General features: G+C 38.0%; 1 long non-coding RNA gene across 1 annotated transcript; it reads left to right on the forward strand.

The window, feature by feature from the left end:
- Positions 1 to 3,398: 3,398 nt before the first annotated feature.
- Positions 3,399 to 7,958, forward strand: LOC113537608 (uncharacterized). The gene is made up of 3 exons (XR_003403778.3): positions 3,399 to 4,237; positions 4,653 to 4,778; positions 4,984 to 7,958. It is a non-coding gene; the product is annotated as an uncharacterized LOC113537608 (long non-coding RNA).
- The last annotated feature ends 5,110 nt before the right edge of the window (positions 7,959 to 13,068 follow it).

Raw genomic sequence — 13,068 nt, forward strand, 5'->3', positions numbered from 1 at the left:
TGCCCTGTCATGTTTTATTCCTTCCTATGTTTTACTTAATATCACAATAATATGTTGTGCATTATATACAGAGCCAATCATGTTGTTCATATAGCCTGGAATTAAATACATGAAATACTTTCAGTTGCGTGCAGTGGACTAGGAGAGACTATAGAGTTCTGTTTTGTTGCTGGTGCTAAATTCCACATCCAGCTTCTTATCAGTCCACACGTTTATGCACACACCAACAATCACATTGACTTATGCATACACAAACACCTTTGAGCAACGTGAGCATAAGTGCACTTTTCTTGACAACAAAACTTTAACAACAGAAGGCAACAGAAGGCAACCTTCTTGCTACATGCCCTGAACACAAATTCCTGGATGGCTCTTAATATTGTCACAGCAAATATTACAGTAACACAAATATCATGACAGTATAAACCTACACATGTTCCTAAATAAATTACAAAAATACACTCATGTAATAAAAGAAAGCTCAATAGCTACATGCACCCACATTCTGTATAAGCACAAATATAGTTCAGTCTAACCATGTATTTTCTCTTATAAATAGAAAATATTTTATTGTCATTACAAAGATCTGAAATGAGTGTGTTTCCATGGAAACTGCTTCCCCTCTATTCCCTGTTGTCTACATTGAGAGCAGGACTGATGAGTTGCTTCTCAAGGTTCCACAAAACCTAAACACATGAAATTGTGTCTTCTAGCAGAAGTATAGCAGCAGCTTCATGAGAGATTCTCAGCTGTAAAGATTTCTGGGTAGTAATTTGGGCATTGCATCATGCTGTATCTGTTTCCATGGATCCACTTAGCCAGTTGTTTGGACCTATATGTTGCGCAGTTGAGCATACATTAATGGAAAATACACCGCATTGGATGTGTCCTGCTGTTAGGACTAAACTCAGAGCACAGTATACACCCTGGCTTTGAGGAGGCTTGAGAGTTGTAGTAAGTGCATTCCTTTGGAGGGCATGCACTCACGCTTCTTACTTCTACCTCCATGAAAAGCAACCTGCCTGGGCATATAACATTTCTATCCTGTAAAATCTCATATGCTAATTTGTAAAGGTAGGCTAGCATTAGTCAAATTGTATTCTTTATACTTGAAGTGTTAAGAAATGGAAATTTTGACTTTATTAAGTGCAGTGTGATAGGATGATGAGAAATGAACGTTTGTGATAACTGTATGATCACAAATGTTGGAATAAATGTCAATTCCTTTTGAGATAGCTTGACTTGTAGAAATGCACAACTTGTACAGTAGACTTACACACATAAACACACACACACACACACGCACACATACACACACAGAGTGGACATTAAGTTCACTGTTGATTGAATGTCTGCAATGTTCTGGGAACACTGTCAATCTGGATATGTTGCCATGTGGAGCAAAGAAACCCACCTGCAGTATTTCACTTCACTGCCTAGACTGGAGATGGTCACTGCATAACAGCACATGTTGTCGCATGTACTTGTACTATCTCGTTCAAATGGAGAATGTAGAGTATGTTACAGGAATGTAGTAATAGTTTAGCTACTATGCAAATACTATGGGTGTTTATGACTGTGTTAGAGACATGCTAAAAGAATATATAACAGAGAACGGGTATTTTTTTCAACCCACAAAGATATTCACCTTCTTTTTATAAAACCTGTTGGAAGTAAGTTGGATGTATATATATATATATAGTACTGTGCAAAAGTGCAAAAGTCTTAGGCATGTGCAAAGAAATGCTGTAGAGCAATGATGCCTTCAAAAATAATGAAATTAAAGATATCTACATTAAAAAAAAATACTATACAGAGCAGTAAACAGTAATAAATGAAACAAAGTCAACATATGGTGTGACAGCCTGTTGCTTTAAAAAAAAATAGTAGTCTCAGGTACAATTTGTGCAGTTTTATAAGGAAATGAGCTGTAAGTGTTACTGAGCATCTTGCAGAAACAGCCGCAGTTCTTCTGGAGACTTTGACTGTTGCACTTGCTTCTTATTTTTGCAGCAAAACCCAGCAGCCTTCATTATGTTTTTTGTCTGAAAAGTGTCTCTTATGTAATCTGCTGCTTTCTTTACTGCCGTACAAACATTGCTCTGTAACATTTAATTTTGTGCTGGAAAACTAATGTTTGGGCATCTAAAATGTTTTTGTCCTGAATCAATAATGTAGAAGTCATAAAATAAAAATCTATAACAAAGTTTGTACTAAAAAATATAGGGTGCCTAAGACTTTTGCACAGTACTGTATATATATATATATATATATATATATATATATATATATGTGTGTGTGTGTGTGTGTGTGTGTGTGTGTGTGTGTGTGTGTTTTCTGGTGTTTCAGGTATTGAGGTTATTTTCTGAAATTAAAAGTCCTTACTTACATTCCTGACTCTTGTCATGATATACATTTACTATTACTTTTACTGTAGTTAATTAATAATTCACTGTAGTTACTAAATAATACACTCTCATGAATAAATAAGCCTAGAGTTTAAGTGGATGAACTGACAAGTAAAAAAGACCAGTGACAACGGAAGATGTCAGTAGCATGTTGTATGGGTTCTCTGTAACTGGGTTCCTAGAAAGACTCACGCTTTGAGGTCAGGTTGAACTTTTTGGTCAATGTCAATACTTTGTTGTGGTTTTGCCCAAGACTACTTTGACAGAGGTCATCAGAGACCTTATATTATCCAAGACTAAGGAAAAAGTGAACATGTTCGCTGGTGGCTGGTACAAAATGAAAAGATCATCACTATAATGTTTTATTTATGGCCACCGCATCAGATTATTTTCTGGTAATAAATGTCACAACAGCAGCACAAATGGTGATAAGAAAAATATATATGTTATGAAGACGTGAGACTGGGCCTGATTTCTTTCTAACCCAGACTGTAGATTCATGCAGCCTATCAGTGACAGTCGTGTCAGGTTATTACACAAACCAAAACCCCTCCTAGATCTGATCTCCATTTGGGCTGATATTCACAATATATCAACAGCAGTAACTGAAAAGTCATATGTGAAATACGGTCGTGGGTGTACAAGACAAGATGAACAAGGTGCATTATTTACTCTATCATCCTTTTTTAAAAAAAAAAAAAACAATAAAAGTGGATTAACACTAAGCACACATAGTCCAATCAAAGCTTCATTGTAGAGATGTTTGATTTTAGCCCTTCCATCTAATATCATGACCTGCTTCACTGAAGGGTGGGAATACAAATTAATAAAGAATATTTATATCAGAATATGTTCAGAAAATATGACACAAGCTTTTAACCTTTTTTTTCACTATTAATATCTTAACATAGGCTTCATTTTGTCATAAGGGTGTGTAAATTTCTGCATTCGACTGTAGTCAAATGAATGAAGCTACATAATTGGCTATTTCAGTGTTTGGCATGAGCTTTTGAAGAAAAAGACCTGTCAGATTTGTTTACTTTCTCACAGAGATTAATGGCGATCTGAAGTTAAAAGGGTGTGGGGCGGGGCTCCGAGCACGTGGACTTGTTTACTTCCCTGCGCGAGCTCCGGTTTCTTCTCTAAAAGCGCACTGCGCGCTCCCGCTCAGCCCCGCCCCCCCTGCCCGCGCTCACCCCGCGCGCGCGCGCATTACACGAGATCCGGTGCTGCTGTTTGGTTGGACTGCAGGGATTTTTGGTGTTTTCCTGCCCAGTGTGTATGTCCAGAAGCTCTGTACTGACACGCATGAATTTATTTTTTTTTTAATCTCATCAATATCGCGTTATAACGAGAAAAATATCACGTTATTACGAGAACATCAGTTATTTCGCCAAGTATCGCGTTAATTGCTAGGAGGAAAACCAAGGTTTTTAATAGAAGCTGGACAGCATTTTGCGCATTAAGTAAAATTTCACTCATTCTGCCATAATTTTGAACTGGTAATGAGACTATACTGTAAAAACAAGATCAGTTAAGTTGCCTTTATAACATCTGTCTCGTACGCGACGTTTCGTCCGAGTAACGCGATATTTGGCGAAATAACGCGATGGTTTTTCTCGTAATAACGTGGTATTCTTCCTATATAACAACGCGATATTTTCATGTAAAAACGTGATATCGGTTGGATTTTCTTTGATTTCATGCGTGGCAGCACAAAGCCTCTGTAGGTATGCATATTGAGACGAGCAAACTGCGCTTTCTGGGAGCAGCTGTGCTCCAAACACACCACATCTGCACACAGGAGCGCGCTGACAGCTTTCATGCACGTGAGCTGCTGTTTATCCTTCGCACGTGAGCTGCAGAGCTGCACGTGATCTACGTGCAGGGTCGCGCGCTTAATTACATACGAGCAATGAATAAATATAGGCTATACATATATACAAACAAATAAACATTTTTCATTTTTCAGCTTGTCAGAACATGAACATGACCTACTTATGAACCAAGCAGTAAATTTGTTAGTTTATGCATCTGTTAACTGTAGTCTCATATACAGTCTAGTGTAACAACAAGACCTTCTCAGGTGTAAAGAAACTGTAAATCATTGGTACACTCTTCATTAAAAACAACATGGGGATGTTAACTTTTGCACTCAACCATAAATAGGCCTTGTTGCATTAAAGATTAGATTAGATTTTTTTTAATCTGCACGGTCCAACCAAGATGTGCTCTTCATTCCAGTCAAACCATCTGGAGGAAATGCAATGAATCCCCTGAAAAAAAAGAATAAAATAGTTTGGCTGCAAATGTCATGAGTGGGACCCTGTGTAAACTTTACAAAACTTGTGATGCACTCACTTTCAAAGTGTAAGTATCTGTGGTGAGAACAGTAACATATCTAGCAAAACCTTTTGTTAACAACATGGAAATTTAAAAAGGATATTTTATTAAAACACTATGCATATTCTGTATGTTGCTGTAAATAGATAGTAATTTGTGAGCAAAAATAATTAGCACAAAAACACAAAGTCCATATTAGTACATAATACACATGTCATTTCTGTCACTACAGATGGCGTGTCCTGAATTATTACCTGCTCTGATGGACTCGGACCCCACTGGAAACTGATGCGTCCATGATCCAAGCCCATCACCTGCTTGCATCCATCTCTGCTGCCTTATTTAAGAGCTTTAATGTCCTCCAACTCAGCAACATCATCGGCTATTAGATTAGCACACTGTGAACTGAGGCACCCATTTCCGCAGGCCTCTGGGGATTATGGCTTCCTGCAGTAATCTTTCATAAGCGCTCAGAGAGGCCCTGAGCCAATGCATCACGCAGGTTAAAATACAGCAGTACAAGAATGGCTGGTGTCTTCTGCGAGTGGAAGAAAATGATTTGTGCACACATCAAAACATCATCCTGACATTTATCTAATCTGTAGTGCACAGCAAAATCCCAAATGCTGAATTAACAGCTGCAGTGTTAGTTGAATTTTTACAGTCCAGATGGACTTTTATAAACACTGTAGGTGTTAATTCAGAAGTGTACATCAGTTGGTATTTCAGTGTTTGGCTGTTATTTAAGGCTTTCACAGTGTAACATGAAACTGCTGATTATATGCATCTGTAGCATACTATACAATTTATATTGTATATAGGGCCATAAGCAGGACCAGAATTTTTGTGAGGTCCACATGTACTCATCCTTCGTTTCTCTCTTGTTTCTCCTCACTAATTACTGGAAAAGCATCTTTTTAAAATACTGTGTACACTGCAGTTAACGCAGTGTACTAGCACAGTGTCTCAGCTAACTAGCAAGCTCATTTGGCTGGCAAAGGTATAAGTAGTTTGCATTTGACAAATTGACAACTGCTCTCATAAACACATTTACACTCACCGACCACTATATTAGTAACACCTGTACATCTGTTCATGAAATTATCCAATCAGCCAATCATGTGGCAGCAGCGAAATGCATAAAATCATGCAGATACAGGTCGGATGGGTTGGGCTACAACAGCAGAAGGCCGCATTGTGCTCCACTCCTATCAGCCAAGAACAGGAATCTGAGTCTACAGTGGGCACACACTCAATAAAACTGTACAGTTGAAGATTGATTGGGGAAAAGAGCAGGAGACGTTTTTCCAATCTTCGACTGTCCGGTTTTTATTGAGCCTGTGCCCACTGTAGCCTCAGATTGCTATTCTTAATTGACAGGACTGAAACCTGATGTGGTCTTCTGCTGTTGTAGCCTATCCCCTACAATGTTCAGCCTGTTGTGCATTTTGAAATGCTTTTCTGCACACCATGGTTGCAAAGAGTGGTTATTTGAGTTACCATAGCCTTCCTGTCAGCTCCGAACAGTCTGGCCATTCTCCTCTGACCTCTCTCTCTGTTTCCGCCCACTGAACTCCTCCCTCACTAGATGTTTTTTTTTTTTTTTGCACCATTCTGTGTAAAGTCTAGAGATGGCTATGCGTCTCCCACCAGCCATTCAACAGTCAGAGTTGCTGTGATCACATTTTCCCCATTCTGATGTTTGATGTGAACTGAAGCTTTTGACCTGTATCTGAATGATTTTATGCACTGCACTGCTGCCACATGATTGGCTAATAATTACATGAATGATCAGGTGTACAGGTGTTCCTAGTAAAGTGGCCAGTGAGTGTATAGAATATGTTCTCACATAAACTCAAACATTTCTATCATATCTATGTCATATGTCCTTGAACAAAACAGTGAAAAATGGAAGTGTAGCATCTATCGAGAGCTGAATATGTGAGTGTCCACTTTGGCTCATCACTGCTTATCAGGTAGTCTTGTCTCTATTTGACAACTAGAGATATTATGTGAGAGGTATTTAAAAAAAAAACATTCTGAATCTACAGAGGTCCAGACCTCAGTGTCCTCATAGCTAGTTATGGCCATGTGTATATCCACATAACTTATCAAATGAGAAATGAGTGGTTTATTTAGTGTAGAATAGTCTGTAATATGAAATGCTATGTAAATTGGTTAACAGTTTTCTCATTCTTTCAGCCTATAATTGTTGTTTTGTTTGTAGGCTTTTTTGGGGGGGTTCTCGCAGTGTTCCTGTGCTCTTGATGCATGATTTTCCATTTTCCATAACCTCATTATTCAGTCACTTGCGGTGCAGACTTGGAATCATTTTCCTATCTAATGATACCTGCTATTCAAGTAAATGTCAACAGCTGGACAAAAACTGTTAAAATTGGTGATGAAAAGCGAACTTTTGATGATAGTGGGAATGAAGCCTGTTTCTAAAGCTGTTCTGAAAGTCATTATGTTCTTTTCCTGAGTCTTTTCAGAGTTTTTCACTGTTTTCACTGGTCTCTCTCCAGCCTCACTTTTCAGTATTGTTTCCAACCATTGAACTGACTTTGAATTGTTCGCACATTTGAATGCTTAGTGTATTTCTGTTTTTCTTGCATACAGGCTCACTCTAGAACTCTAGTATGCTTTGTACACTCAGGAAGCCTTGAACTTACATCATGTGTTTATGCTGAGCATTGCAGTTCCCTCAGAGATTTTGAGACAACAGTCTTATTCGGAAGTGTACCGATGTGTGTTTGCACACATGTTTGCATAATGCATGTGTGTACGCTACCATGGCTACTAATGGAATCCTCAGAGATGGTGCAATGTTCTGTCTAGAGGGAAAAAGACTCCTCCTTCCTGTGTGTGGGTGTTTGTGCGTGTACATGTATACATCCACATGACAGTGTATCATCTCCTTGAAGGAGTACTCCAGGATTTTTCAGCCTAATCTCTATCAGTTACATCTGTAGTGTATGTGTGTTCACCACAGATCAGTAAGGGCTGGTTCTGCTATTAGATGGGAGGACAAAACTTGAATATCTATGAGTAGCTCGACAGTGAATCTATTATCACTATACCACACAGTCTCTGTATCAAGTCTTTAATGCTCTACTGAGTTTACGCAACCTTTCCTCCAAATGCCAAACATGGGTAATAGAAAACTTGTAAAAAAATAAATAAATAAAAACCTAAACTTACAGTCTCGTCATTTGTCCTTTTGTGTAATGTGTACTTTGACTGGACTTTGACTGAAGTAAATAATCCACCTTGTTCACATTCATTACACCCGTGACTGTATTTCACTGTATGTACCTTCTCAATCACTGCTGATAACTTGTGACAGATGTGTCATCGAAGCAGGTTGAAAACTATTGAACCAAATGGAGGGCAAATCTAAGGGAATATACAGCCTGCTGGGCTAGAAAGAAATCAGCCCCAACCTCAATCCTTCATAACATTCTGTGTATTTTTCTACTTTTGCGATGCAATTGCATTTAGTTCTACAAAATACCAAAATAATCTGCCTCTCTAGGGCAGTTGCTGAATTCCATCAATACATGTTTAAAATACATGACTATATAACACAAATTCATAACACGCTAATAATAAAAGTAGAAGTCCTAGCAATAATTCAGGTTAATTACACATTCGCAGAATATTTATGGAATGCCAGCATATCCAGTGAAAATTAAGGCACATTTGTGTTAACTTTGAACAACTACTTTGGAACTACAGATACTTCCTTCTTTTTTTAATCGATTGTCTTATGATTGCTCAGTTCATAATGGATGTTCATATTGTTTGTCAGACTGCATATCTAGCTACAGGACATACACAAGCCACCCATTTGACTACAAATCTGCTGCACATAGAATTCTAGAGGAAATTTGCTTGTGTATAAATTGTTCCCAAGATGGGCATGACTGTCTGCTTGTGTCAGAATGAACCAAAATCATGTTTTCACTTGTCTGATGTAACCAAAGCGTAACTGGCTGGTTTAGAAGTTTTAGCTATTACTAAATAACACAGATAATGTTTTACAATTAAAAAAACATTCCACTTGGCTGCTCATTGTTGCTCACCTCACATACTTTTCATCACCGGTGGACAGGTGTCCTCATATTGCTGGAAATCATAAGCTCTCAATAAAAATGAATGATTTCTGGCTGTTCACACTGCTTCACTGTCGGTCTGAGCACAGGGCTAGACCTTAATTTACACATAGCCTTTAAGAATTCATAATTCTAGTAAATTATTATTAACTTGCTCAACAAAGGCCCTTCGACTTTCATTATAAGCAGGTTTTAAGTAAACTAATTATATATATATATATATGTATATATATATATATATATATATATATATATATATATATATATATATTTTTTTTTTTTTTTTTTCAATATCAAAATTCTTGTCCACGGGAATCACCACATAATACAGATGTGCTTTGTAAAGCTTGGAGAATTCTTTTAATGTACTTTGATGCTTTATTTTAGCATGTTATTGATGATTTCCAATCAGTTTTCCTTGGTACACTTCAAATATATTACAGTACGCTTCTCCCTTAGTCACTTCCCATCAGTGGTGCTTGCATCTAAACCACACACACACCATGATTTTCTGCTGATGCTGACTGCTGTACTTCATAAGTCATCCACTGCTTTTGCCATTTGACAATCTACCAGAAAAAACAAAGTGGTCTCCAGCGAGAGCTTACAGTAACTGCTTAGTAATGTGTACTGCAAAATCAATACAAGCTTATCAATAATAGAGTTATTGCACACTGTGGAGAAGCGCTGATCACCAAGGACAGAGTATTGTGGTTAGAGTGGGCTAGCCTATAGTCTTGTGTCCATGTGCATGTGACTTAGCAATAATTGTTGCTTTGAGCATCAGTCACGTTTGCTTAAATGCACACTCTTTTCCTGTAGATCATATGTCCAAATAGCATATCACTGCAGACGCAAATGTATGTGGTCTGGTCTTCTCTTTTCCTTTCTCTTTTTCAGAAAATCATTAGGCAGATGCTTTTATCCAATGTGACTTACAACTGAGGCAGAATACAATCCAGGATTGAGGGCTAACATTGGCTCTGTGGTAGTCATGGGATTCGAACACAACCTTCCATCGTAGAACCTTATCTGCTGAGTTATTACAGCTTTCATCTCTTTCCGCTTACCATCTACTTAATGCAAATCCCAAGCTATTTTCTGAAATGTGGAATTCCTTCCAGTTTGGGGGAATCATAAAACCTCAATTTGTTCTGTATCTGCAAAGTCACAAATCTGCTTAACTAGCTACTAGTGTACAGCTTTATGAGACACAGGATAGGCTCACTGGCTCATTCTGAAAGGTGATAGCTTGCCAGTTTATAGCAGGATGGAAAACCCCCAAAATCCTTATTACCCTTCAGAGACTAAGAGAAAGCTCATGCAAAGATCTTCTATCAGAAAGGTGCACTCCTTCTGCCATACGGACCTGCCTAATCCATCCTGATGGACCCACTTCTACTTGGATCCTCGCTCACCAGAAAATCACTCACTGCTGCTAAAGATGGCCTCACATGGATAGCCTACAGATCACCCTGGGTTTACTGTGGATGGTATCACACACACACACCCTAAACATGGCTGTGGATGTTCTTTCTTAGATAGCCTTAAGTTCCTTTTTGAGTCTGGTTCCTCTCAAGGTTTCTTCCTCTTCTTCCTCTTTTATATCCGGATTTCTGTAAAGCTGCTTTGTGACAATGTCCATTGTTAAAAGCCGCTATACAAATATATTGGTTTGGGGTTTTTAATAATAACATCTGGCATTTGTGCTTGATAAAGTAGATAAGAAATGGGTTGGGATGAGAGCTTTACATTACTGTAAGCCATTACAACTACACATAATTCCTAAGACCAAATCACAAATAAAAGTTTAATGTATGAAGAGAAATGATTGTGTGAATATTACCACCTCAAATAAAGCCATTATATTTGTGTGATTTGGGAATTTGAGTGATTTGGGGTGCTTTGAGGTAAGGCTTTTATGATTCATCATTATCTTTTTCCAGGGATTTCCTTTAAGGTCGCCTGAGGTAAAGCCTTTATATTTTTTTTCTTTATCAAGACTTTTTGAGACAAAGCAGTTCTATTCAAACACAGACTGCTGGATTTAACATAAGAGCTCTTTGATTTGATGTTCATGTATTATCAGACCAGATAATAATAATAATAACCAGCTATTTGCCAGCATGTTTGCCAGAAATGTTCATTTTGTCCTTTTCTTTAACCAGTTACAGCAGTTATACATTATCAAGCACTGTTGATGTCATTCATGGATCAGTGCCAATAGCCACCTCTGGTCCACAGAGGGAAACCTACTAAGGCAAAGTCCCATAACTAAATTATATCACCACAGTCTTCAGAGACACTACACCTACCTTTGTGTAACTACTTAAAGACCTCCTACAATACTTCAGAGCATGTACTCATTGATGCTGAATTTTGTGGATGGTCTGAGATCTGCTTGTTGGGGAATATGACTCCAGAACATCTGCAGAACATCTACTTTGTTAAGCTCGGGTCCAAATTTTTATCGTAAAAGAAACCAGGAGAAACTTGAAAATCAAAGTCAAAGTTCCTAGTTTTGGTCTCAGCTGAGAAATTATGCCTGAGGCAGAAGTTGTACCATAGAGCTCTCTATGTTGTTATTGATTACTAAGGCAGTGGGTGGGGGGGGAGATGCACAGAGGATTAAAACCAGCAGGAAAAAGATCACAGAGGTCTGCAAATCTGATGGCTATCTTTGTGAGTAGCAGTAAAACATGGTTGTTTTAAGCCTGTTTCTGAGAGTTCCCAATAGTACTAGCCCATGACAACCACTAACAGGACATGTGGCCAAACATATTAAGTACTACACAGTTAAATTCAGCATTTCACTTCATTTATGATGCTGAACTCTGACCATTTTTACTCCACGACCATGCTTTAAAAAGTATCTAAGAAATTATGTGTATATAGTTCTCCCCATGCTTCAGCAGCCTAAGTATTGGCAATTTTTTTTTTTTTTTCGTCTCTGTTTAGGAAATTTCCTTTCCAGGGTAGGCCTCAATGTTCTAGAGGCACTCCCCCGTGAGACTGGCAGTACAAACAGTATTGAGTTTGGGACTGTGTGTTCCTTCCCTACATGTTGTGAATTTACTACGGCATATTATTGCTTCTCTTTTGGGCAATCTTATAAACAAGCATCACAGTGAGGGAAGGTGACTTCACAGGACCCCTAGGAGGAGTGGCCCCACAACTAGCCTGGACTGAGAAGGTTGAATTTTCAAGAGAGGGCCCACAGGGACTAAATTTGTGCAGGGCCTAGAAATTCATGGAATGATCCTGCTCTGTATGTTTATGACTGTTTATGGAGACAGAAAGGGAAAGTATTCAAAATCATTTTTTTTAAGATTCTTACTTGGAAATCTACTCATATGTATTTGTGTCATACATAATCTGGGTTTGGTTTGTAAGGGAATGCCATCCCCCGTTTAATACAATGGCACAAAAATCATCCTTCCTGTAAAACTAGCATCCTCCTTCAACATTTCTTTCTGGCTTAATGCCATTATATTTCTTAATGTCAAAAATTATGATATTGTGAAAAACTCTTTGATTCAAGCTGTAGCCATTTTCTTTCAATTGTCTACTGATAATATTATTCTCAGCATGTATTTATCCTCCACATATAGAGTTAAGTACAAGACATCAAATCTGAATTGTTATTAACATTTTATTATGCTTTTACATTAAGCTAATATTGTTTTTCTCCTGCCTGCTAGCCTGCTGTGGTGGCTTTTGGGGCTGTGGTTGCCGTGAGCAGTTTTGTACTCAGGTCACTATCAGTGGACAGTGGATAGGTTCAACAAACCAGACTTCATGTGAAAATTGTGATGAATTTACTGCTTACACAATTGCACTATTTGTCCATGTAGTACACAGATAAAGAAGGGATTTATTTATAATCACACTATCTGTTATCACCCAGATGTGAATGGGTTCCCTTTTGAGTCTGGTTCCTCTCAAGGTTTCTTCCCTATATCGTCTCAGGGAGTTTTTCCTTGCCACTGTCACCTCTGGCTTTCTCATTAGGGATAAATTCACATATTTACAATTTATTTTGATTTAATTGAAATAAATTGAATGTATTTATTTCTGTAAAGATGCTTTGGGACAATATCCCTTGTTAAAAGTGCTATACAAATAAAATTGAATTGAATTGCTAGTCCAGGGGGTCCTCTGTCATTTGAACTCTACACATCAGTTAATGGGTGGCACAGTGA

Source organism: Pangasianodon hypophthalmus, chromosome 26 (genome assembly GCF_027358585.1).
Source record: "Pangasianodon hypophthalmus isolate fPanHyp1 chromosome 26, fPanHyp1.pri, whole genome shotgun sequence".
Taxonomy (NCBI): Eukaryota; Metazoa; Chordata; class Actinopteri; order Siluriformes; family Pangasiidae; genus Pangasianodon; species Pangasianodon hypophthalmus.